Raw genomic sequence first — 25,799 nt, forward strand, 5'->3', positions numbered from 1 at the left:
GCCCTCGCTCACCTGCGCAGAGGAGCTTTCGTCCGCAGTCCCTGTCCCCTCTGGCACCATCTTCAAGGGCTGCCCTGCCCCGCCCCACTCTCTTACTGCCATATTGGCTTGACCAATAAGACCTGTGGAAGAGACAGCTCCTGTCCCTCGTTGTTAAAGGTCAGGTGGGCCAACTAGGGGCAGAAGCCCATGCTCTGTTGTCCTACCGGGGAGCTCAAGTTCAGCGACTTGTGTCAGGTAAAGGTGCCACTGCGCTCCCAGAAAACAAGCCACCCCTGCACAAAGAGGGATGAAAAGGCTACTAAAGCCTGGGATTGAACCAGGGACCTTTAGATCTTCAGTCTAATGCACTCCCAACTGAGCTACTTCAGCAGCTGCATGGTACTCTTTGGCCTGCTGCTTCTCTGTCCAGGATGTTTTTGTCAGCTGTTAGGTATAAAGAAGTAAGAAATGTTGGTGTTGTTTAATATGTTCAATTATTTGTTTTAATAATGTATTTCTAAAGTAATGATAAGTGAATCAATAGCTTTAATAGAATTCAACATGGAGTATATGAACTATGACCTTTGGACTCCATCCTTGTAAGCAAACTTGTTTACAACTTAGGGCTTGTCTACACTACAAAATTAGGTCGGATTTATAGAAGCCGGTTTTATAGAAACCTGTTTTATGCAGCCGATTGTGTGTGTCCCCACATAAAATGCTCTAAGTGCATGAAGTCGGCGGACCGCGTCCACAGTACCGAGGCTAGCGTCGACTTCCGGCGCATTGCACTATGGGTACCTATCCCACAGTTCCCGCAGTCTCCGGCGCCCATTGGAATTATGGGTTGAGATCGCAATGCCCGAATGATGCAAAACAGTGCCGCGGGGGGTTCTGGGTACATTGCGTCAGGCCCCTCCCCCGACGTCACAGCAACGGCAGACAATAGATTCGCGCCTTTTTACCTGGGTTACCTGTGCAGACAACATACCACGCCAAGCATGGAGCCCGCTCAGCTCAGCTCACCGTCACCATATGTCTTCTGGGTGCCGGCAGACGTGGGACTGCATTGCTACACAGCAGCAGCAGATAACTGCCTTTTGGTGGTAGACGGTGCAGCATGACTGGTAGCTTTCAGCGGCGATCGGGATGTTGGTAGCTGTGGGGCTGGCAGCCGTAGGGCTGCATTGCACCAGCCCCTTGCCTTTTGGCAGTAGATGGTTTATTACGACTGGTAACCGTCCTGTCAGTATTGTCTGCTAAGCACCCAGAAGAGGCCGAGGGCGATCTGGGTGCTCAGCAGATCTGCAAAAAAAGCTTTCCTCAGGTCTGAAAGCAAGTAAATTTACAGGTTGCCTGAAATGCTCATAGATTATTGTAGCCTGAGCGCCTTTACCGATCCTTCTGGCTACTGTACAGCAGCAACCCCTTGCCTTTAACCATCCTTGTTGGACAATGATGGTTACCAGTTGTAGTATACTATTTTCTGCCAAGTATTGTCTGCTAAGCACCCAGAAAAGGCCGAGGGCGATCTGGGTGCTGGCAGACATGTGGCTGGCACACGTGGGCTACATTGCTACACAGCAGCAACCCCTTGCCTTTTGGCAATAAATACTATATTATGATTGGTATCCATCATTGTCATACTGGTACGCGCCCAGTATTTGCTGCCAAGCACCCAGAAAATGCCGAGGGCTATCAGTCATGCTGCACTGTCGTCTTAAGATGTAAAAAATAGATTTGTTCTGTATTCATTTCCTTCCCCCCTCCCTCCGTCAAATCAACGGCCCGCTAAACCCAGGCTTAGGAGTTCAATCTCTGGGCGGGGGGCATTCTGTGTGACAGTTGTTTGTATTTCTCCCTGATGCACAGCCACCTTTCTTGATTTTAATTCCCTGTACCTGTACGCCATGTCGTCACTCTCCCCTCCCTCCCTCCCTCCCTCCCTTCTTCCCCTGGTCTTTAGATACTAGTTTCGCACCTTTTTTCAGACCAGACGCCATAGCTATCACTGGCATCATGGATCCCGCTCAGATCACCGCGGCAATTATGAGCACTATGAACACCACGCGCATTGTCCTGGAGTATATGCAGAGCCTGGACATGCCAAAGCAAAACCAGGACCAGCTGAGGAGGAGGAGGAGGCGATTGCAGCGCGGCGACGATAGTGATGAGGAAATTGACATGGACCTCTCACAAGGCACAGGCCCCAGCAATGTGGAAATCATGGTGTTACTGGGTCAGGTTCATGCCATGGAATGCTGATTCTGGGCCCGGGAAACAAGCACAGACTGGTGGGACCGCATCGTGTTGCAGGTCTGGGACGATGCCCAGTGGCTGCGAAACTTTCGCATGCGTAAGGGAACTTTCATGGAACTTTGTGACTTGCTTTCCCCTGCCCTGAAGCGCCAGAATACCAGGATGAGAGCAGCCCTCACAGTTGAGAAGCGAGTGGCGATAGCCCTGTGGAAGCTTGCAACGCCAGACAGCTACCTGTCAGTCAGGAATCAATTTGGAGTGGGCAAATCTACTGTGGGGGCTGCTGTGATCCAAGTTGCCAGGGCAATGAGAGACCTGGTGATATCAAGGGTAGTGACTCTGGGAAACGTGCAGGACATAGTGGATGGCTTTGCTGCAATGGGATTCCCAAACTGTGGTGGGGCGATAGACGGAACCCATATCCCTATCTTGGCACCGGCGCACCAAGCCACCGAGTACATAAACCGCAAGGGGTACTTTTCAATGCTGCTGCAAGCCCTGGTGGATCACAAGGGACGTTTCACCGACATCAACGTGGGCTGGCCGGGAAGGGTACATGATGCTCGCGTCTTCAGGCACTCTCTTCTGTTTCGAAAGCTGGAGGAAGGGACTTTCTTCCCGGACCAGAAAATAACCATTGGGGATGTTGAAATGCCTATCGTGATCCTTGGGGACCCAGCCTACCCCTTAATGCCATGGCTCATGAAGCCATACACAGGCAGCCTGGACAGGAGTCAGGACTTGTTCAACTACAGGCTGAGCAAGTGCCGAATGGTGGTGGAATGTGCATTTGGGCGTTTAAAAGCGCGCTGGCGCAGCTTACTGACTCGCTGTGACCTCAGCGAAAAGAATATCCCCATTGTTATTGCTGCTTGCTGTGCGCTCCACAATATCTGTGAGAGTAAGGGGGAGACATTTATGGCGGGGTTGGAGGTAGAGGCAAATCGCCTGGCCGCTGATTACGCGCAGCCAGACACCAGGTCGGTTAGAGCAGCACAGCAGGGCGCGGTGCGCATCAGAGAGGCTTTGAAAACTAGTTTTGTGACTGGCCAGGATACGGTGTGAAACTTCTGTTTGTTTCTCCTTGATGAAATCGCAGCCCCCCCACGCACCCGGTTAACTCTACTACCCTGTAAACCAACCACCCCACCCTCCCCTACCCTCCCCTCTTCAAGCACCACTTGCAGAGGCAATAAAGTCATTGTTACTTCACATTCATGCATTCTTTATTAATTGAGCACACAACTAGGGGGATAATTGCAAAGGTAGCCCGGGATGGGTGGGGGAGGAGGAGGAAGGAAAAGGACACACTGCACTTTAAAACTTTAAAACTTTAAAACTTATTGCTGTGGAAATCATCTAGGGTGGAGTGATTGGGTGGCCGGAGGACCCCCCACTGTGTTCTTGGGCGTCTGGGTGAGGAGGCAATGGGACTTGGGGAGGAGGGCTGGTGGTTACAGAGGGGCTGTAGCGGCGGTCTCTGCTCCTGCTGTTGGTTACAGAGGGGCTGTAGCGGCGGTCTCTGCTCCTGCTGTTGGTTACAGAGGGGCTGTAGCGGCGGTCTCTGCTCCTGCTGCCTTTCCTGCAGCTCAACCATACGCAGGAGCATATCACTTTGATGCTCCAGCAGCCGGAGCATCGACTCTTGCTTTATGAGTACAAGTTGACGCCACTTCTGCTCTTCAGCCCGCGTTTCAGCACGCAACTTCTCCTCTTCAGCCCGCGATTCAGCATGCCACCTCTCCTCTCGCTCATATTGGGCTTTTTTAAAATCAGTCATTGACTGCCTCCACGCATTCTGCTGTGCTCTGTCAGCGTGGGAGGCAGTCTGTAGTTCAGTGAACATTTCGTCACGCGTCCTTCGCTTCCTTCTTCGAATATTCACTAGCCTCTGTGAAGGTGAAACATTTGCAGCTGGTGGAGGAGAAGGGAGAGTTGTTTAAAAAAGATACATTTTGGAGAACAATGGATACACTCTTTCACGTTAGATTTTGCTGTTCACATCACACAGCACATGTGCTTTCGTTACAAGGTCGCATTTTTCCTCTTATATTGAGGGCCTGCCGGTTTGGTGTGAGAGATCACTCACGCAGTGCCAGGCCACAGATTTCAGCTTGCAGGCAGCCATGGTAAGACACAGTCTTTTGGCTTTTTTAACCTTGTTAACAAGTGGGGATGGTTTAAAACAGTACTGCTCTCATTAACCATACCAAGCACCCGTTGGGTTGGCCATTTAAAATGGGTTTGCAATGTAAAAGGAGGGGCTGCGGTTTCAGGTTTAACATGCAGCACAAACCCAACTAACTCCCCTCCCCCACACACCCAATTCTATGGGATGGTCACTTCACCCCTCCCCCCCACCGCGTGGTTAACAGCGGGGAATATTTCTGTTCAGCAGAGCAGGAAGGGGCACCTCTGAATGTCCCCTTAATAAAATCGCCCCATTTCAACCAGGTGACCGTGAATGATATCACTCTCCTGAGGATAACAAAGAGCGATAAGGAATGGATGTTGTCTGCATGCCAGCAAACACCGGGACCATACGCTGCCATGCTTTGTTATGCAATGATTCCAGACTACGTGCTACTGGCCTGGCGTGGTAAAGTGTCCTACCATGGTGGACGGGATAAGGCAGCCCTCCCCAGAAACCTTTTGCAAAGGCTTTGGGAGTACATGAAGGAGAGCTTTCTGGAGATGTCCCTGGAGGATTTCCGCTCCATCCCCATACACGTTAACAGACTTTTCCAGTAGCTGTACTGGCCGCGATTGCCAGGGCAAATTAATCATTAATCATTAAACACGCTTGTTTTTAAACCATGTGTAATATTTACAAAGGTACACTCACCAGAGGTCCCCTGTGTGCCCACAGGGTCTTGGGTGAGTTCGGGGGTTACTGGTTCCAGGTCCAGGGTGACAAACATATCCTGGCTGTTGGGGAAACTGGTTTCTCCGCTTCCTTGCTGCTGTGAGCTATCTATGATGTTCTCTCCATCCTCATCTTCCTCGTCCGCCGAACCCGCTTCCCTGTCTCCAGCGAGGGACTGATAGCACACGCTTGGGCTACTGGTGGCTGCACCCCCTAGAATGGCATGCAGCTCCTCGTAGTAGCGGCATGTTTGCGGCTCAGCCCCGGACCTTCCGTTTGCGTCTCTGGCTTTGTGGTAGGCTTGCCTTAGCTCCTTAATTTTCACGCGGCACTGCTGTGCGTCCCTGTTATGGCCTCTGTCCTTCATGGCCTTGGAGATCTTTTCTAATGTTTTGCCATTTCTTTTACTGTTTCGGAGTTCGGCCAGCACTGCTTCATCTCCCCAGATGGCGATCAGATCCCGTACCTCCCGTTCGGTCCAGGCTGGAGCTCTTTTGCGATCCTGGGACTGGGACTGGGACTCCATCACGGTTACCTGTGCTGATGAGCTCTGCATGGTCACCTGTGCTCTCCACGCTGAGCAAACAGGAAATGAAATTCAAACGTTCGCGGGGCTTTTCCTGTCTACCTGGCCAGTGCATCTGAGATGAGAGTGCTGTCCAGAGCGGTCACAATGAAGCACTGTGGGATAGCTCCCGGAGGCCACTAATGTCGAATTCCGTCCTCACTAACCCAATTCCGACCCCCCTAAGGCCGATTTTATCGCTAATCCCCTCGTCGAGGTGGTGTAAAGAAACCGGTTTAAAGGGCCCTTTAAGTCGAAAGAAAGGGCTTTGTCGTGTGAACGTGTCCAGGCTTAAGTCGACTTAACGCAGCTAAAGTCGACCTAAACTCGTAGTGTAGACCAGGCCTTAGACCTTGGAGTCCTCTGGCTCAAACCGGACAGAACCAGTTTTTCCTGCCCAAAAGGCCTTATAAGAGCCTGCGTGGGGTTATCCATTCCAGCGGCAGCAGGTGCACGGTCGGGTCTTCCTAACACTCCAGAGCTAGAGAGAAGAGCATCATCTATCCCGCAGTGAGGTTGAGGAAGGAGAGGCCTGTCATCACGATCCCCGTCACAGCTAACTGAATCCATTTGACCTGTGGAGGGTCCCTCTTCCCAGAGGGTCTCCCCACCTGCGACGAAGTCCAGCAGTCGTCGGGACTCCCAGTGGTCCTCCTCGAAGGCTCTAAATCAGCCGGAGAGTAAAAGGTCCCAGGCTTCGCACCTGCACGCTGTGTCCACTGCACCTCAATCATAGGAAAGGTTTCTGTACTGGGGTTTCTTTTATTGTTTTCTAAATGCCAAGGGAGGTTTTGTGGGTCTGAGCTTCAAGCTCCTAAAGTCAGTCACTGAATCACTGAATGGTTAAGTTTGTGTTTCTCCCCCCCCATTTTCCCCACCTTTGCCCTTAATATACTTACCCTTGTTTGCACCATATTACCTTGTCTCTCTTTATTTTTATTATATCACACAGGGTAAGCTAAATCCACCGGTGACGGACATGGAAGGGAGCCGAGTCTGCTCTTCTGAGAAAAGGGGCTTTCCTTTTCTATCTTTCCCCCTACAATTTTTTCTAGTATTTTCTCTCTGAAGCGTTACCTTACTCCGCTTGGGGTAACACAGCCATGGCACACAAAAAGGACGTCATTTTGAGCTGCGGGAAGTGCAGTGACCTGGCCCCAGCCACGCTGCTGGGGGGTGGTTCCCCCCTACCCCCCAAGCCAGCCCCCTCTCCCACGGAGGCCTGGGGCCAGTCCACCCCCATGCAGAGGCCTGGGCGCCCACAAACCCCCCCTATGGGGTTGCTGCCTAGGGCCCCAGAATAGCTAGGGACAGCCCTGCTCCTGACGTATTGAGGTACCACCCCTCTACGTAGTAAGTTGCCACCTCTCACCTTGTACATGTTGGTTTGATCAAAACAACCCCATCCATCATATTACCCTTTTGCCATCTTTGGGATGGGTCAGCCTGTTCCTTGTTATCTGTGTGGAATGGGCACGTATCGGAGTGTTCTGGTACCTTTCAGGTATGTGTATTCTTGCAACATCAGCCCTTTCCTTGCCAGCTTCTGTGAGCAGGGCCTGCCTCTGGCTCACAGCTTAACTTTGCTTTATGTTAACAAAGTCTTGACCATTGCTTTAGTTCAGGCCTTAGGCCTCATACCGGGCCTCTGATAAGGGTTTATGCTTCAGGGCCTCATGGTTTATGTTTCAGGGCCTCATCTTACTACAGCAGTCTTTGAGCCGGCATGTCTCATCCGTTTCTCCCTTGCTGCTTGGGCGGAGGCGGGAAGGGAGCAAAACGTGCCCGGCTAAAGGTTTTGCACTTGGCCACGAGGATTAAGCCTGAGCCCCCGGCATGGCTGCTAGGAGATGGGTTTCTGAGTTGCATCCAGCACACGCCTCAGGCCACCAGCTGAAACCACTGAGGCTAAGAGGGGCGGTTTTGAGGCGACAAAAGGGTGCCTTTGAGGCTCCGAGCAAGTCCTCAGAAACAAGGAAGTAGCACAGGATCCCCACTGTCCCTGGGTGGGCTTCAACTACCGTCCTTTTGGTTAATAGCCAAATGCGCTAACCCATTGCATCACAGAGATACACCTCTGCAGTTACTGAGGTTGTGCAGCCTGCACATCTGCCTGCCAGCGTGAGAGCTCGCAAAGCGCTAGTGTGGATGCTGGAGACTGGGTGCTGGATGCAGGAGGCAAAGAGATAGCAGAGTAGCACAGCGGCAGCGTGCTGGGCCCAGAAGTCAATGGATTGAAACCATCCTCTGCTAGGTATGCTCCTTTTCCTTTTTTGCTCTGGGCTTTCAAGCGAGGTGGCGACCAACAGAGCGCCAAGAGCGGGCTGAAGGCAAGAGGCAGGCCTGGGCGTGGTAAGGGCCTCCTGTCCCAGAATGAGACGCTCTGATCCATCTCTTCAGTGCCTGGGGTTTGTGGCACAGAAAGGTCAGCAGGCCCAGGGCCAGCTCTAACTTTTTTACTGCCCCAAGCAGCAAAAAAAAGCACCGTCCCCCCAGCCCCCCCCGCCGAGCGCTGCGCTGCCGGAACCCCCCCCGAGCGCCGCGCCCCGTGCCGCCCCCCCCGCCGAGCGCCGTGCCGCCGGAGCCCGCCCCCCCCCCGCCGAGCGCCGCGCCGCTGGAGCGCCCCCCCCGCGGAATGCTGCGCCGCCGGAGTGCTCCCCCACGGAATGCTGCGCTGCGCCGCGCTGCCCCCCGCCACCCCAAGATTGGCCGCCCCTTACCAGGTGCCGCCCCAAGCATGTGCTTGGTTGCCTGGTGCCTGGAGCCGGCCCTGAGCAGGCCAGAGGCCGGGCAGTGTCTGCAGCAGGCAGAACAGGCACTTCTAGGCCATGGGGCTCTCTCACTTTTTATAGCGGGGGAGCTGAAAGCCTGCGAACTGTACCCAGGTGTGTTCACAAGCAGTGTGAAAACGTGCAATTCCCACTCACACTATATGGGGCAGCACAGCTCCGGGGTTCTCCAGAATCACACAATAATGCGGCTTTGTTCCCACCGCACCTGGAGCCTTTCACAGTGAGACATGGGGGTGCTGCAGCACCCGCCGCACCCCTCGTTCCCGCACCTCTGTTCTCTGCAGGGACCTTGTTATGCCATGAGGGGGGGCAGGGAGACGGTGCAGGAGACCCAGGCCCACACCCCGAGCACTGCAGCTCCAGGGCTGTGCTCGGGATTCATTTCTGCTCTCTAATAAAACTTCCCCAGGCTCCTCTGTCCAACTAATATTCGTCCAGGCTCCCCGGCGCTGTCAGTATCTGTACTGAGCTTTCGCCAGCCCTGCCACAGGAGAGCTGGGCACTCGCCTGCTCTAGGAGAGCCAGGCAGGCCTGAGCGGGGCGGCAAAGTGCACTCAAAGGTGACCCTCGGCCAGTGGTGCCAGAACAATCTGTATAGTGGGGGGGGGGGTGCTGAGCCACTGAACCAACCGTAACCCCTGGGTGTGATGGAAACACCCCCAGCACCCCCAGTTCCAGCACCTCTGCCCAGGCAGCTCCCCCAGCCTGACACACACACACACAGCTCCTGCACCCACCCCACCACAGGTCTCCTCAGCCCAGAGGTGAGCCCACTGGCAGCTCCGTCCCCCTCCCAGTCGGGAATCAGAACCCCCAGAAATTACCCTGGGACCAGCATGATCTGCCTCCACCCCACCCCGCCCCACCTGTACTTGGAGTGAGTCAGTTTCCCTGTCCCAACGTGTGCCCCCCTCACGTGTCTGTCCTCTTCCCCAGTTCCCTCCAAACCACCCAATTTCCCCTGCACCCTGGACTGCATCTCTGCCAACCCCCTTCTCCCCTCCTGCCCCCAATATCCCCCTGCCCCTACCGGTCTATGGGGCTGGGTCTCTCCTCCCCTCATCCCCCCTCTGCCCCCAATATCGACCTGCCCCTACGGGTCTATGGGGCTGGATCTCTCCCTCCCTCCTTCTCTCCCCATCCCCTCCCCTGCCCCCAATATCCCCCTGCCCCTACGGGTCTATGGGGCTGGGTCTCTCCTCCTCTCATCTCCCCTCCTGCCCCCAATATCCCCCTGCCCCTACCGGTCTATGGGGCTGGGTCTCTCCTCCTCTCATCTCCCCTCCTGCCCCCAATATCCCCCTGCCCCTACCGGTCTATGGGGCTGGGTCTCTCCTCCCCTCATCCCCCCCCCTGCCCCCAATATCCACCTGCCCCTACGGGTCTATGGGGCTGGGTCTCACAGACACTCCCCGCCCGGCTGCTGCTGGCCCCGGTGGGAGCCGGGAGATGGAATCTCATGGAAGGTTCTAACAATGGCCGGTAGCGCGGAGCCGCGGGCGCTGGGGCTGTGATGTGCGGTGACGTGTGCTGGGGCTGTGACGTTTGCTGACGTGTTCACTCACCGCAGGCAACTCACTCACTGGAGACCAGAAGGACAGAAGGTGTCACGTGTCTGTGGGCGGGGTTATGCAGATGAGCAGTGTCTGGCGGCAGCAGGGAGAGCAGCGAGATGAACCGAAGGAGCCGGGCAGAGAGAATTCTCTGTGTGTGAACAGAATTCGGTGTGGGGAGTTTGTGCTGTGAGTGCCGGCACCGGAGTCACTTCGGGGCAGTGATTGCCACTGAGCTACGTAGTGACCACAGATGTGTGAATGGGGTGTGGGGCCTGGCTGGGGGCAGCTCGTGTGGATTAGGAAGCGGTGGGAGTGAGAGGGCAGCGTGGTGTTGGTGGGTGAAAGTGTTGTGGTTTTAGCGCGTTATGGCTGAAGTGAAGGGTAGGTTTTGTACTGGACAGTTTATTATCACATCTGTTTCTATCTGATGACTTTATTTATTTATTTATTTATTTATTTTTGCATATTCCCAGGATCCCTTATTTGCTGGTGCTTTAAAAAAATGTCTACATCTGTGCTGGTTTCTTTCTGTGTGTGTGTGTGTCTGATGAGCTTTACAACCGGATACTTGTCAGCTCCTCTAACTCTTGTTTGTGTCCAGACACACAGCTCCTTCCTCCCTACCTCACTTCAATAACATTGTCACCCAAAGACAAATCTGACACTGAACTGAATCCTCAATCATTCCCTGAGCCCCCACCCTCACCCCGCCCATTCCCCCAAAGCCCTGCCCCTGCACCACCCCTTTCCCTGAGGCACTGGCCCTTCCTCTGAGGTCCTGCCTTCACGCTGCCTCTCCCCCGAGATCCCGGCCTCACATCGCCTGTTCCCCCTAATCCCTGCCCCTTTTCCTAAAGTCCTGCCCTACCCCGCCCCACCCCTTCCTCCAAGGCATCGCCCTCGCATTGCCCCTTTTCCCAAATACCCCACTCTCACTCTGCCCCTTCCCCCGAGTCTTCGCCCTTGCATCGCCCCTATACCCGAGGCCCCCCCTCACACTGCCCCTTCCCCAAGACCCCGCCCCTGCATTGCCCCTTCATCCGAGGCCCCGCCCTGGCACCACCCCTTCACCTGAGGCCCCCCTCACACTGCCCCTTGCCCTGAGGCCCCGCCCCTGCACCGCCCAGCGACCCAGGAGCAGGCCAGACCCGGAAGCGGGAGACAGAAACATGCTTAAGGAAAAGCCTCCGGTCCCAGCCTCCTGCTCTGCCACAGACTTCCCAGATGCCCTGGGGCACATCACTCAGCCTCTCTGGCTCTCAGTTCTCCTGTCCGGGAAATGGGGCTGGTGGCACTTCCCGCCCTCGCACGAGCCTGGGAGGAGAACTACCCTGTGGATTAGGAAGATTTTCGGCTCCTGGGGTAATGGGGGAAGGGTGCAGGGGGAGCATATTAGCACCATTATTTGGTATCTGGAGTCTGTTTGGCATGAGCCCCAGGGGCTTCCAGTCTAGCCTTTGCAATTCCTGACTTGCCAAAGAAAATGGGCGGCTGCCCAGGCTAGTGTGTAGAGCAGTTTCCCTCTTCCAAATGTACGCCTGTCCCTGTGCTTGAGGGGGCTTCCTAAATAGCGCCTTGGGAGCCTGGGTGTTTCTCTGCTTCTTGCCAGCTGGGGAAAAGCCTCTTGGGGTAAAATCTCCTGCCCCACTGCCAAAGTGAGCACCTTGAGTGGGAAAAGTCAGAGGCCCCACCAGTGGGGTTGGCCCGGCTTTCCTACCAGCTTCTATTGTTGGCCACAGAGCATCAGCAGCCGCCCTGCATGCTGGTCTGTGGGTGGCCTTCAGTGGGGGTTTGGCATGGCAGGGAGCAGGCTGGCCACCAGGAGTCTTTGTGGCTGTCTGCTGGCCACGCATAGGCATGGTTCTCCCCTCCTCTGAGCAGCCAGAAATGCAGAGTCAGTCTGTGCTTAGAAAGCAGAGACACAGGAGAGTTAATGAGACCAACAAGACATGAGAAAGACAGAGAAAGGACCTATGAAGACAGCACACACTTCAGGGACATTGCCTGGCTAAGGGAGGTGGAGGCAATTGAAATGTGCTTGGGAGGATGGCGATGATTTCTCAGGGACCTAGCCCCACATTGCTGTGTTGTCCAGTATCCTGTTTAACTTCCAAATCAGCTGGGCCTGGAGCACATTCCCAGGCGCTTCTCCCCTAGGTAGATAGCAGTGATGTCTGGTGTGTCCTCACGTGAACCAGCTCACAAAAAGAGGCAGGAGCTGGTCCCAGCGCATCCCCCATCTGCTGTGTGGAGAGAAAATCACCTCCAGCCCAAGGCCCAGCTGCAAACCCCTGGCTGAATTACAGGCTGTCTTGGAAGCCCACCGCACAATGCTGTGCCCACAAATCCATATCCCCAGCCACAGGTGTACTTCAATATAATCTAAATGAGAGACATGGGGAAGGAAGCAGACAGGGTTAAAACCTGTGGTGCTTATGGCCCACCTCATGCATTGGCCTCCCCTCAGGCAGGGGACTTATAGGCCCTATATCACCTGCACCCTATAGCCTGGATCTCTGACGCCCCCAGACCCAACTGGGTAGACGCTGTTGCAGTCCCTCTACGGAAGAGGTGGGAGCCATACTCTCCAGTGGCAATATTTCCGAGGTGGATACAGACTCTATGACTCAGGAAGACTGGGGCTTGGCTCTGCCTCTCCCCTATCAGGGAGAACAGAGGCTAAGGGGGTTAGGGTGACCAGATGTCCCGATAAAATTGGGACCGTCCCAATATTCAGGTGTTTGTCCCGCATCCTGACGGATCTATGGTTGGGATGCAATTTGTCCCGATATTTTGCTCTGCCGGCAGCACTCGGCTTTTTTTTTTTTTTGGCTCCGCCGGCGGACCATTCCCCCCCATGTATCCCGATATTTTCTCTCTCTCATCTGGTCACCCTAGAGGGGGCACAAGAAGGGCAAAAGGTGACAAACCGGAACAGGAGAGATTTTCTTCCTGTTACAATTCTTTAAAATCTCATCCCTGAAAAGCTCCAGCCAGGGGGAAGCTCAGCCCACCACCCACTCAGTGAGCTACATGGATCATCCTGCCCCAGGGACTGAGGGCTGTTAGAATAGAGATATTCAGGCCTAGACTTTAAGAACGTAGGTGAATTTTTATCACTTACAGGGATATAAAACAAAGAATCAAAAGCACAGTCTGCCTGTGTCTGGGCCTTGTCTCCCTAGGAGAGTCTGAGGCCTTGTTCTTAGGCTAAGGCCTTTGGCTAAGCAGCAGGGGCAGCCAGAAGCTGGGAAGCAAACGGCAACATCCTCACATCCCAAACCAGTCACATTGAAGTAAGGTGCTATTGGGCTGTTAGGAAAATGAGCCTGTCCTGATAGGGCCCATCACCACCAGATAAAGAAACAGATCTTAAGAGAGCATCTCAATGGTTGTGGTTGTGAAACACTCATTTCTGTATGTTTTATCTTTGTGGCCCCACTTTTCTATTGTCAGTCTGTCTGGTCCCCTAATTGTTTCTGTCTGCTGTAGAATTAATTTTGCTAGGTGTAAGTTAATTAGGGGAGTGGGATATAATTAGTTAGAGAATTATGTTGCAATATGTTAGAATTGGTTAGTTAGATTTCAGTAAAATGATTGGTTAAGGTATAGCTGAGAATATTACTGTATAAACTGGGGTCAAACAGGAAGTGGAAGGGGAAATTGGAATCATGTTTGTTAAGGGGGGAGACGGGAACAGGGACACAGGCAAGGCTCTGCGGTGTCAGAGCTGGGAAGGGAACCCTGAGGAACAGATTCTATCAGCGTACAGAGATAAGCCCGACTGGTGTGAAGGGCTTCAGAATCTGCTTGCTTGGAAACTAACCCCAGTAAACATCACATTGTCTGCGCTTCCGACTTCTGGTCTTTTGCTGCTTGCTGTCTGCGAGACAAGAATCAGGGAAGTGGGCGGGGGAAGGGAAAGCCCTCTAACAATGGCTGCCTTGCTCCTCTCCCTCCCCTGGCTCAGGGGTCAAAGGATGGGCAGGACTCCAGGCTCTGCTTGAGGGATGCTGGCACAGGGGCTGGTGGGGGAGAAAGTATTGTAGATTCTGACCTGCTTTCTGGTTAATAATTGAAGGGGGCATTTTTGACTCCTCCCCTCCTTAGCGTCCCCTGGGCTGGAATTCTACATTCCACAGGGCCAAACGAGTGGGTGAAGCCCGTTGGTTAATGAAAACCAGTGCTCCAGGTGAGGCTTGAACTCACACAACCTCAGCATAGCTCCTCATAGCACTGCCCTATAAATACTGTGCACTAACCAATTGCACCACTGGAGCACCTGTTAATAGCTATTGTCCCAGGCCACTAGGTTGATAAAGGCAAGGAGTGACCCCAAAACATTCTCAGTGGAGTTGTGAGCGGGTAGCGACAAGTGTTGATTCTTGGTGGGGTGGATTCTTCTTAAGGCTTCCAGGCACCATTTCACCCTTTTGTTCGTTTCTGTGTAATAACAGAGCTGATTAAGACTCAATGTAGAGTCTTGCTGCAGACCAACAGATCGGAAATCACTGACAACCAGCTCTAAGCATTAGTCCTGCTTTGGGACAGTGTCTCTCATGCAAGATACTGCCCAGTCTGTGCTAGCAGTGAGGCTCCCTCACTAACAGCTGAAATCAGTGAGAGTTGTGTAAAGTGCAGGGACCCAGGGGTGCTTGAGCAGGAGGGAACAACACCCCATGACTTTTAAAGTGGGAGGGCTCTGCCTTACCACTTTGTAATGACCATAAGGGCAAGTGAGGGTAGGGAGGGAGCGGAGAGCAGTTAGCAGGAGGCAGGGTCTTGGGCAGCGCCAGCTTTATGACCCGCGGGGCCCAATTAGAATACTCGGAGGCAGTCCGGGGCTTCGGCAGCACTTCGGCGGCAGGATCCGCTCCGGGTTTTCCGCGGCACTGAAGGACCCCCCCTGCCGCCGGAATGCCGCCGAAAACCCCCAGAGCAGGGCCCCTTTAGGCGCGGGCACAGGGCCCTCTTCGGCACGGGGCCCGATTCCAGGGAATCGAGTGAATCGGCTTAAAGCCGGCCCTGGTCTTGGAGGGAAGAGGCAGCGTAGGAGCGGGGCCTTGGGGAGAAGGGGTGGTGCAGGGCCGTGGCCGTGAGTGGAAAGGATGGGGTTACTGTAATGGCTCTGCTGGCCGCTACTTTAGGGAGTCTGCGCGGCTCCTGGTGGGACCACAAGACATCCCGGAGGAGAGAGGGTGGCCCGCAGAGCGGTGACAGAGTGGAACGGCAAGTGACCAGCAATGTGGCCAGACAGCGGAGGGCGAAAGGGGCTTTCCCCCCAGGAGGTGAGCAGTGAACTCCACAGCTGCTGTCCTGGGTCAATGAAAATCCAGCTGCGGAGCTGGAACTTTGGGTTTTCATTGACCCAGGACAGCAGCTGTGGGTGAGGTGCTGTGAAGGGAGGGGCACAGCCAAAGAGCTATTGGTGTCTGGATTTAAGAGCCCAAGGCAAAAGGGGTGGGTGCTCAGCGCATTGTGGGGCGGGTGTTTTGCTCATAGTGTTGTGAATCCTGATTGTGGTGTTTTCCCAAGTTAATACAAAGTTATTTTCCTCCTTTTTATTAAAGTTTGTTTTTTCTACACTCAGACAGGGAAACTGAGCACATTGATCTCCAAGGCATCTCAGCAAGTCGACATATCACCAGGAGATCCTACTGAGGTTTAAACTCAGATTCCAGGATTCAAAGTCCTGAGTGCTGACCATTACACCATGGGACCTACTAGCATTTCTTTGTCTAGACTCCGTGACTCTCGGCTGATTGGCTTCCACTCTGCATTTAGTGCTTCCCACCAGGGGCTTCCTCTCGCAGGACTCTCTCTCCTCGTCCATTGACTATAGTCCTGCTCTACCAGATCCACGGGTCCTGCCGTGAGTCCCCGCATCCCCCTGCCTTGTCTCCATTCCCTGCAAGCCGCAAAAATGTGAGGGGAGGCCGCCCTTCCCTTCACTCGGTGGTCCTGTTCATATCGGCCAGCTGCAGTCTCATCTACCAGAACTGAGCCAGCTGTCACTTGACCGGTCGTACAGTCACATGCTGACTGGCTCCCCTGCCTGGATGCTCTTGTGGAAATCCCACAGGTGATGCTGCAGGACTTGGTACCGTTGGTTTCTTTAATGTTGCGGTGTTTGCCGGACCGCTGGAACAAAGCCGCCAACTCCTCCCTCACCGACTCCCACCAATCCCCCTGGTTGCCATAGAAACCTCTGATGCTTTCCCATTCTGCCAATACCGCCAGGCCTCGACTCCTTGCCCCTTTATCTTGCAAGCGCTGGATGTTCATCTTCCAATATCCTGTGCCATGGGTCAGGGAATTGCCCACATTGAGCACACGGTGAGAGCTGCGTCCATTGGCACCACCCTGCACTGGGCTGTCGACGTGCTCTCTTTCATGTAAATCCGGAAAATGTGACTCCTGGCCTGTCCCCACAGAAAGGTGTAACCCATCTGTGGCTGGTGTGAGGTCGGGTCAGAAGAATAGGAGGCTACTGCCCGTCCTCCACTGGTTCCACTATGGAGAAACATATCCTTTAAGCCGAACTCGCTACAGACCTGCGCCAGAGAGTGCTCATTGTAAAAATGTTTCCTCTGATGGTCGGGAAAATGGGAACAATGGTCCTCAGGCCGGCTGACACAATTAAAATCCCCCCCAACGCCAAACACCGTGCGGTCCAGAGGAAGGGAGCCAGTTCCTTCCATTGATCTTTCCTTTCACACCTTAACTGGGGACCATACAAACTAATATAGCTATACCCAGTGCCATGGAGCCACACAGTCCACGAGCAATGCCTTCCGTGGTTGGAGCTCCACCACCTTCTGTACTCACACCGTGAATGTGAAGAACAAGACTCCAGCTCCATCATTCTTCTCTGTCCTGGAGGACCAGAAAGACGGGCCCTTCCTCCAATCACCTCTGCCCACTGAGCTACCCTAAAGTCATTAATGTGCAAGCGCCTCCTCCTGGGCCCCCGAATCCCTGCCATGTTCCATGTGGCCACTTTCACAGATGCCCCTTCCCTAGTACTGCCCTCGCTCAGCTGTGCAGAGGAGCTTTCGTCCCCAGTCCCTGTGCCCTCTGGCACCATCTCCGAGGGCCACCCTGCCTCACTCTCTTACCGCCATATTGGGTTGACCAATAAGTCATGTGGGAAAGACAGCTCCGGTCCCTCATTGTTAAAGGTCAGGTGGGCCAACTAGGGGCAGAATCCCACGTTCTGCTCTCCTGCTGGGGAACTCAAAATCAAGGACTTGCCTGAGGAAAAGGTGCTGCTGCGGTCCCAGAAAACAAGCCACCTGTACACAAAGAGGGATGAAAGTGCCTGCCAAAGCCCAAGATTGAACTGGGTACCTTTAAAACTTCAGCCTAACGCTCTCCCAACTGAGCTACTTCAGCAGTTATGTGGCACCTCTTTGCCTCCTACTTCTCTGTCTGGGATGTTTTGACAGCCGTGGCACACAAAAAGGACATCATTGTGATCAGCCCATGAAGACAAGACTCGCTTTTGCCTGCCTTGCTCAGCTTGACTTGCTTCCTCACCCCGTTCCTGCCTTAGCTCCCGGGTTACCTGGTGGTGGAAGGAGACTGGGGGCCAGTGGCACAGGGAGGAAGTTGAGCTGGACCCTGAGCTAGACTAGACCCTGGCGGCAAGAGTCTGGCCACCACTTCCTGCCCGAGCCTGTTGTCCTGGCTTCCCCCACTGGATGTCATTTAGGGAGGGAAGTGGGGCTTCTGCCTCCCCTCCCCAATTTTCATTCCGCAGAGGAGTGCGAACAGAAAAACGAACGGCCGCTCCACACTCCCACCGAAGGTACCCGACGCCCTTAGCTGTGGATGAGTGCAAAGTGTCTGTTGGCTAACAGGGCCTGTCCCCGAGGAGCTGGAACAGCAGCTGCCGCCTCCCCCTAGACTCCAGGCTGTGGGAAATGCTCATTGCCTGGCTGCATGGGCGGATGCTGCTCCGTGCTCTGGAGAGCATCTGTATTGCTCTGTCAACCCCCCGTCTTCACCAAGCCAGTCTGGTAAGGTCCCACGTGACCCTCCGGCTTGGCAGCTGAGAGTCTGTGCAGACATCAACCCCCCTGACAGCCCCCACAGCCAGCAGCAGCGCTAGCCACCCCAGCAACACTGGGGCACTCAATGCACTTCCTCTGGGGAAATCGCTCCTTGGCATCCAGCTGCTAAAATGAGAGCCAGGAGAGAGCAGTGTCTGGCTCACCTTGATGGAGAGAAGAGACCTGATGAGTGCTGATCTCCTTCAGTCTCCCCCGCAATGCTGGTCAGTTTTATTGTCACTGTAATAGTCAGTGCTTTCCTTCAGGGCCGTCCATAGAGGGGTGCTGGGCCCGGGACAAATCCCCCCTTTGAGCCCCAGGTCCTGTCCCCACCCCACCCTGCCACTTCCCACCTCTGGTTTGCCTCTTTCCGCCTTCCGCCCCCTCTCCCGAGTGATGCCAGAAGCTAGCAGGCTGGGGTTGCTGATACCGCTTTCCGCTGGTGAGTGTGGCTCCGACCCCCGTTGTCGGCGCCAAGACCCCCGCTATCCCCCTGGGCCAGCCTGGCCCTCCCCACCATAATCCCACCCTCCCGGGCCTGCCTAGCGCCCCCCCCCCCATTACACACACACAGAGCCATCCCTAGAGTGTAGCAATTGAGTAAACTGCCACGGGAAAGCGCAAAACATAGGATCTAGGGCAGCCGCCCCAACTCTCCATACCCTAGGGACAGCTCTGCTTCCCTTGTACATTACAGTGGCTCCTGATGGAAACCAGAGGAAATTATTATACATACCTCTGCTTCTCAATGAGAAAATAAAAAGGTTTACTTGAATTAGTATATAGACCCCTGAGACTTTTTTCTTGAGATATAAAAACAAGTTCATAAAGTGCCTATGTTTGGGTGTGGAGTAAAAGAAGTGGATATGACCATGAGAATGGATTGACCCACATTGGGTGATATTTAGCGTTCAGGGTTCCACTTCACATGATCCAACAGAGAAAGTCTCTTGGTCCCTTTCTCGTAGTCAAACAACAATGTCATTCTGGTTTATACTTCTTGGTCCTGCGGGTGGTCAGTGAAGTGAAGTGAGGAGCTGCTGCTGCTGCTGCTGCTGCTGCTGCTGCTGCACTGGATCTTAGCTCACAGAAAACAAAGAAACAAGACTAATGACCTTGGACGCTACGCAGCCCCTCTGTCCCCAACCGCTTTCTACCTCACCACGACGAGCTCCCAGACACGCACCAAACACCATTCACGTGACTTTGAGAACTAGGTAACTCTAAGTGAGAGTCACTTCCCCGAAATGACTTCAACGGAGGAATTCAAAGCAAGAACCGTTAACACACCATTCTGTTCAAAAGACAGAGAAGTCTTTCAGCCTCCTTCCTCTCACTGGTTTCCCTGTACACTCCTAATTTGCATATACCCACCCACTGACCTGCGACTAACAACCTCTCCCTGTTAACTCTTACAGCAAAACAGGTCAGAGAAAGCATACGCAAGCGCTATACCGCAGCCCCAATGCTCTTTTCTGCTCCTTCCCACAGAACTATCTCAAACGTACAGTCATCAGGCACACATAAGACACAGTTTCACTCCATACCAGTCCAGTTCCTTGCTGTTTCTTGTCTAACCACTGCACACCTATGGTATACCCTACCCTGAGCTGATTCACGACTTATGCACTCAACCCAGCCGTGTCTCTGTGGCGCAATGGGTCAGCGCGTTCGGCTGTTAACCGAAAGGATGGTGGTTCGAGCCCACCCAGGGACGGCGGTAAGCCCGTGCTACTTGCTCGCTCCTCGAGACTTGCTGGGAGCCTCAAAGGCCCCCTTTTGCCGCCTCAAAACCGTCCCTCTTGGCCTCGGTGCTTTCAGCTGCTGGCCCGAAGAGCGCGCTGGATGGCATTCAGAAACCCATCTCCCAGCAGCCATGCCGGAGGTTCGGGCTTAATCCTCAAGGCCGAGCGCAAAACCTTCAGCCAGGAACGTTTCGCTCCCTTCCCGCCTCCCCCCAAGCGGCAAGGGAGAAACGGACGAGACACGCCGGCTCAAAGACTGCCTCCCTCCCACTTCCCTGTAGGCTGCGCAGAGCTCTTGGCCTGCCTCATGCCTCGTCAGGAAAGCGTGGCCATGCTGCCCAAGCCTGAGTCACGTCCGCAGCCTGGCCCGCCCCGGCTGACGGAGCGCAGAGCCACGCGAGTCAACGGCAGGTCGAGTCGGGAGCCTCGGCTCTTTCCCCTGACAGCCACACAGAGCTGCCTAGCGTCCTGAGAGCCTCCCTCGTGTTCTCCCGCAGCAGCCGCCTGCCGGTGGGGCGGAGGGAGGGGGCAGAAAGGAAGCACTGCTGCCTCATTCTGGGACAGGAGGCCCTCAGTACGCCCAGGCCTGCCTCTTGCCTTCAGCCCAGGCAGCCAGAGGTGCCGGGGAGCTCCCTGGCAGGCTGCCGCCTCAGCCACCTCTTGCCTCATGGCCTAGGCTCTTCTTGGCGCTCTGCTGGTCGCCGCCTGGCTTGAAGGCCCAGAGCCAAAAGAAACCAGCGCGGGCGTAGCAGAGGATGGTTTCGATCCATCGACCTCTGGGTTATGGGCCCAGCACGCTTCCGCTGCGCCACTCTGCTGACTCTGCACACAGAGCTCCCAGCCGCCCCTATCTGGATTAGCGCGTTACGAGCTCTAGGGCTGGCAGGCAGATGCGCAGGCTGCTGGGCAGCTGCCCCGGTAACAGGATTTGACAGTTTACCCTGGATAAGCTTTCTACAGGGTAAAACGGATTGATTTGGGGTTTGGACCCCACTGGGAGCTGGGTATCCGAGTGCCGGAGACGGGAGCACTTCTTAAACAGTTTTCAGTTAAGCCTGCAGCTTGTGGGGGACGTGGTTCAGACTTGGATCCGTGTTTGCAGCAGGCAAAGCGCGTCTGGCTCAAACAGGCAAGGTACCGAAATCCCAAGCTGGCAGGGAAAACGGACTCGGAGGTAGTCTAGGCACATCAGGTGGCAGCCCCAAAGGGGTTTCTGCGACCCGACCCGTCACACCTGGCTTTTCAAACAATCCTCCAGCAAGACAAAGAAACCCACAGCTATAGACTCAGAAAACACCCCCAAGAAGTTTTAGCAATATTTTGTCACAAAGAAATCAAAATGCCAATGAATCCAGGCTAGTCTTAAAAACAAACAAACAAACAAACAAACAAAAAACGCCTTATCAAACCAGCATCTTCACAGTGAAACTCTTCCTGTTTTTCTAACCAGGAGACTCTCCCCAAAAGCAGATGCCCCGTTCCCAGAGACACTGCAATACCAGGTCAATGCGTGAGGTGGACAGAGCAAGCTCCTATTCCAGCCTCCTGTTTCAAAAATCAATTTAACATGCAGTCCTCAAATAAAGGACATATCAGATATGAAACTGATAAGAACAGGTATTACAATTTTTATTAAAGTTAATGTTTAAAATTAAATATACACGAGTTAAGAGGGAAGGTGCTGTGCTTCTGGGGGTCAGGCTTGATTTATGAGGCATTTCAGGTATCGGTTGCAAGGGTGAAGAGATACATACATATCACCCATAACCAGCATAGAGCCAGATTGGGGTGCAAGAGTTTTTAAAGTGTCAGGGGATAAGTGGGCTCGGGTACGCCACCCATGGAATGTATAAGGAGTCCAAGTCAGTATCCATGTAGCGAATGAGTACATGTCAGAGAAGGAAATGGGTTATTTCCCTGCTCCGCAGTCTCGATTACTCAATGTGGTATTGACAGTGTCCCATAATGTGTTCCATACAAATGTCTCTATTAAGATGATGTTAAAAAAAAAGTCAACGGTACAGAGTTTAAGCATAGAAGTCTCTGGTTATTAAGGAATAACATACAGATTAACAAGGACGCAAAGTTTGGTTGCAGCCAACCAAAAGACAACACTTTTCACACAGCAACATCACGCTGCCCTCTCACTCCCACAAACTTCAATATGACGACGAGCTGCTCCCAGCCACGCACCACACCCCAGTCAAACGCCTTTGGTAACTACGTAACTCAGTGGCAATCACTGCCCTGAAGTGACTCCGGTGCCGGCACTCACAGCACGGACTCCCCACCCCGAATTCTGTCCACACACAGAGAATTCTCCCTGCCCGGCTCCTTCAGTTCATCTCGCTGCTCTCCCTGCTGCCGCCAGACACTGCTCATCTGCATAACCCCGCCCATGGACACATGACACCTTGTGTTCTGCTCTTGAGTTGCCTGCGGGGAGTACACACGTCACAGCCCCAGCTCACATCACCACACGTCACAGCCCCAGCGCAAGCGGCTCCGGGCCAGCGGCCATTGTTAGAACCTTCTGTGGGATTCCATCTCCCGGGGCCAGCAGCAGCCGGGCGGGGAGTGTCTGTGAGCCCCGGGCCGGGGGTGGGACGAGACCCAGCCCCATAGACAGCCGGGGACAGGGGATATTGGGGGCAGGGGAGGGGATGGAGGGAGGACTAGGGTGACCAGATGTCCTGATTTTATAGGGACAGTCCCAATTTTTGGGTCTTTTTCTTATATAGGCTCCTATTGTCCCCCACCCCCTGTCCCGATTTTTCACACTTGCTGTCTGGTCACCCTAGGGAGGACAGCCCCAGCCCCATAGACCTGTCATACAGATGACATACAGGGGATGTCATACAGCTGAAGCAAAAGTGAGTAGGGGCAGGCTGCAGTGCACACCACACTGGCTGGCTCAGCCTTGTGCATGCCGGGGTGGCCACCTCCCCGTTGATGAGACCTGGTCCCACCGTCTTCCTGGATCAGAAACAGCCAGTGTCTGCATCAAGCTAAGGGCATTGGTATTTTCTTTAAATTTGCCAGACCGACTTAACAAACATCTAACACACATTTGAAGCTGTTCTTTTCAAACCATTGCTCATCCTCATTGCACCATTGCTTTGTCTCCAGACAGATCCATTCAAATACCCCCTTTAATCGCCTTACAGAAACGTCTGCATCCCCTGGCAGTGAGGCAACTGGGCAGGTCGCTGACAGAGCTGAGCACCACTTTTCTGCCAGCCATCTTTAGAGAAGAACCCCATCCTACAGTCACCCCTCCCTCCGTCAGCACCTCCACGTCTGTGGCTCTGAGTGGCAATAGGATGATTAGGGGGCGAATCTGGGGCTGGAAGGGGGGTAAGGTCAGCAGGGCCGGCTTTAGGAAGTACGGGGCCCGATTCAAACAGTTTCGACGGGACCCCGGCAGGGATGACTAAAAAAAAAAAACACGTAAAAAAAGACGTGGGGCTTGTACTCACCGGGCGGCGCTCCTAGTCTTTGGCGGTGGGTCCTTCACTCGCTCCGGGTCTTCGGCGGCACTGAAGGACCTGCTGCCAAAGTGCTGCTGAAGACCCGGAGCGAGTGAAGGACCCGCCACCGAAGTGCCGCCGAAGACCCGGAGCGCCGCCGGGTGAGTAAAAATTAAAAAGGAGCCTCTAGCCAGGGAAGGGATTCTCGGCCACTTGCCCCCACCCCGGCAGCCCTGCCACTGGGCGTGGGGCCCTCTTAGGCGCGGGGCCCGATTCGGGGGAATTGGTGGAATTGGCCTAAAGTCGGCCCTGAAGGTCAGCCTGTAAGGAGTAACCATGTGGGGCAGACCCAGGGGGAGGCTGTGGGCTGTTGGTCGGTCGTTGGGATCCGAGCTCTAGATCAAAGCTGCACAGCGACCTGACACCCAGGGTTATAGGGCCGACATAGTGACCCCCTTACTGGCCTCAGTGAACCCCAGACCCTTGTTACTAAGAGCATTGAGGAGTCTCTGTCCCTTAATAACTTCTGGGAGCTCCCCAGCAGGCTGCGGGCATCAGCCGCCTCCTGCCTCACAGGTTAGACTCTTGGCGCTGTGCCAGCTGCCCCCTCACTTGAAGGCCCAGTGGGTGGCATCCTTGGGGGAGCATAAACCCCCCTCCTTTCCATTAACAGCTGAACTCACTGACCCAGGATACCACAGAGACACCAACCAGCAGCTGGTTGGCCAGGGCCGCTGCCCAGCACCCTGCACCACTTCCTGACGGTGCCAGACCTCGCAGGGCACTAGCCTGGAGCCAGGGCCGCTTGGTGCTTACGAAAAGCCAGCAGAGTGACACAGGGGCAGCGTGCTGTGCCCATAACACAGAGGTCAATTCATCAAAACCCTCTTCTGCCAGCACCGGGCCTCCTTCTTCTTACACTGGGCCTTCAAGCGAGGGGGCGGCTGGCACAGCGCCAAGAGTCTAACCTATGAGGCAGGAGGCAGCTGGTTACTCCTTACAGGCTGACGTTACCCCCCCCCTCCAGCCCCAGATTCGCCCCCTAATCATCCTACTGCCACTCAGAGCCACAGACGTGAAGGTGCTGATGGAGGGAGGGCTGACTCTAGGGTGGGGGTCTTCTTTAAAGATGGCCGGCAGAAAGGTGGTGCTCAGCTCTGTCAGCGACCTGCCCAGTTGCCTCGCTGCCAGGGGATGCAGACATTTCTGTAAGGTGCATAAAGAGGGTATTTGGCTTTCAAGTTAATGTGAGGAATGTGCAATTATGGGCCCTAGTGGTGTTGTACTTCAGAGCCCTAGTGGCCTAATGGATAAGGCATTGGTTTCCTAAACCAGAGATTGTGGGTTCAAGTCCCCCCTGGGGTAAAAAGCTACTTTCTTCCTGTATATTGCAAGGAAACCTTGGTCTTATTTTCACCAAGGAAGCTGGGAGATGTTTGAACACAAAGTACTGGATCTTAGGAACAATCCCCCAGAAATGGTATCTTACACTCCACAAATGCTTTCTAGACCCATCAGTAGCAAACAGTTAATACTCATGTTTGTCTGAGAAGCGAAGGAGAGTGTTTACTCCGACACCTCAATGAGGAGCAAAACAGACAGAAAGAGCAAGGCTGTTCTGCTTCTTCCCACCCCCACCTTTGGGGTAAGTCCATCACCTCCTCCTTAGTGCGTGTGGGCTGGAAACCAGAGATGGCAGGAGAGAGGTTGCTCACTCAACCCATGCACAGGAGGATCCATTGTAGCTCACATCCTCCTGCTTGTGTGACGATGCGGTTCTGGCGGGACCCACCTGAGAGTGCCAATTCAGGACAAATTGCTAAAATAGGGCAGTTACAGCCCAAGGCTGGGGTTTTTCCACCTCTAAGGCAAACCAAACCAAACCAGCCAGACTAAGAGGACTTCAGTCTCACCCCACTGGCTAACCACAAGTCTCACAAGCAATTTCCTTAGACACTCCAGTTTCCCAGTATCCCCACCAGTGCCACTTATTATGGGGACAAATGGTTATGAAAACCAATACCCCAGTAAAAGAAAAAAGGTTCTCCCGATCCCAAAGGACCAAGCCCCAGACCCAGGTCAATATACAAATCAGATCTTACCCACAAATCACGCTGTTGCCAATCCTTTAGAATCTAAAAATCTAAAGGTTTATTCATAAAAGGAAAAAGATAGAGATGAGAGCTAGAATTGGTTAAATGGAATCAATTACATACAGTAATGGCAAAGTTCTTGGTTCAGGATTGTAGCAGTGATAGAATAAACTGCAGGTTCAAATCAAGTCTCTGGAATGCACCCCCACCTCGGATGGGTCCTCAGTCCTTTGTGTAGAGCTTCTGTTTGTAGCAAAGGCCCTCCAGAGGTATGAAGCAGGATTGAAGACAAAATGGAGATGAGGCATCAGGCTTTTTATAGTCTCTTTCAGGTGTAAGAACACCTCTTTGTTCTTACTGTGGAAAATTACAGCAAAATGGACTCTGGAGTCACATGGGCAAGTTCCTGCATACTTT

General features: G+C 54.0%; 5 non-coding genes across 5 annotated transcripts; 2 read left to right on the forward strand and 3 right to left on the reverse strand.

Annotated features, from left to right (window-relative positions):
- Nucleotides 1-299: 299 nt before the first annotated feature.
- Nucleotides 300-372, reverse strand: TRNAF-GAA (transfer RNA phenylalanine (anticodon GAA)). Its single transcript has one exon. It is a non-coding gene; the product is annotated as a tRNA-Phe (tRNA).
- Nucleotides 373-19,717: 19,345 nt separating this feature from the next.
- Nucleotides 19,718-19,791, forward strand: TRNAN-GUU (transfer RNA asparagine (anticodon GUU)). The gene has a single exon. It is a non-coding gene; the product is annotated as a tRNA-Asn (tRNA).
- Nucleotides 19,792-20,565: 774 nt separating this feature from the next.
- On the reverse strand, nucleotides 20,566-20,637 carry TRNAM-CAU (transfer RNA methionine (anticodon CAU)). The gene has a single exon. It is a non-coding gene; the product is annotated as a tRNA-Met (tRNA).
- Nucleotides 20,638-21,284: 647 nt separating this feature from the next.
- On the reverse strand, nucleotides 21,285-21,474 carry LOC135889683 (U2 spliceosomal RNA). The gene has a single exon (XR_010562020.1). It is a non-coding gene; the product is annotated as a U2 spliceosomal RNA (small nuclear RNA).
- Nucleotides 21,475-24,581: 3,107 nt separating this feature from the next.
- On the forward strand, nucleotides 24,582-24,654 carry TRNAR-CCU (transfer RNA arginine (anticodon CCU)). The gene has a single exon. It is a non-coding gene; the product is annotated as a tRNA-Arg (tRNA).
- Nucleotides 24,655-25,799: the final 1,145 nt, after the last annotated feature.

This window comes from Emys orbicularis, chromosome 15, assembly GCF_028017835.1.
Source record: "Emys orbicularis isolate rEmyOrb1 chromosome 15, rEmyOrb1.hap1, whole genome shotgun sequence".
Classification (NCBI taxonomy): Eukaryota; Metazoa; Chordata; order Testudines; family Emydidae; genus Emys; species Emys orbicularis.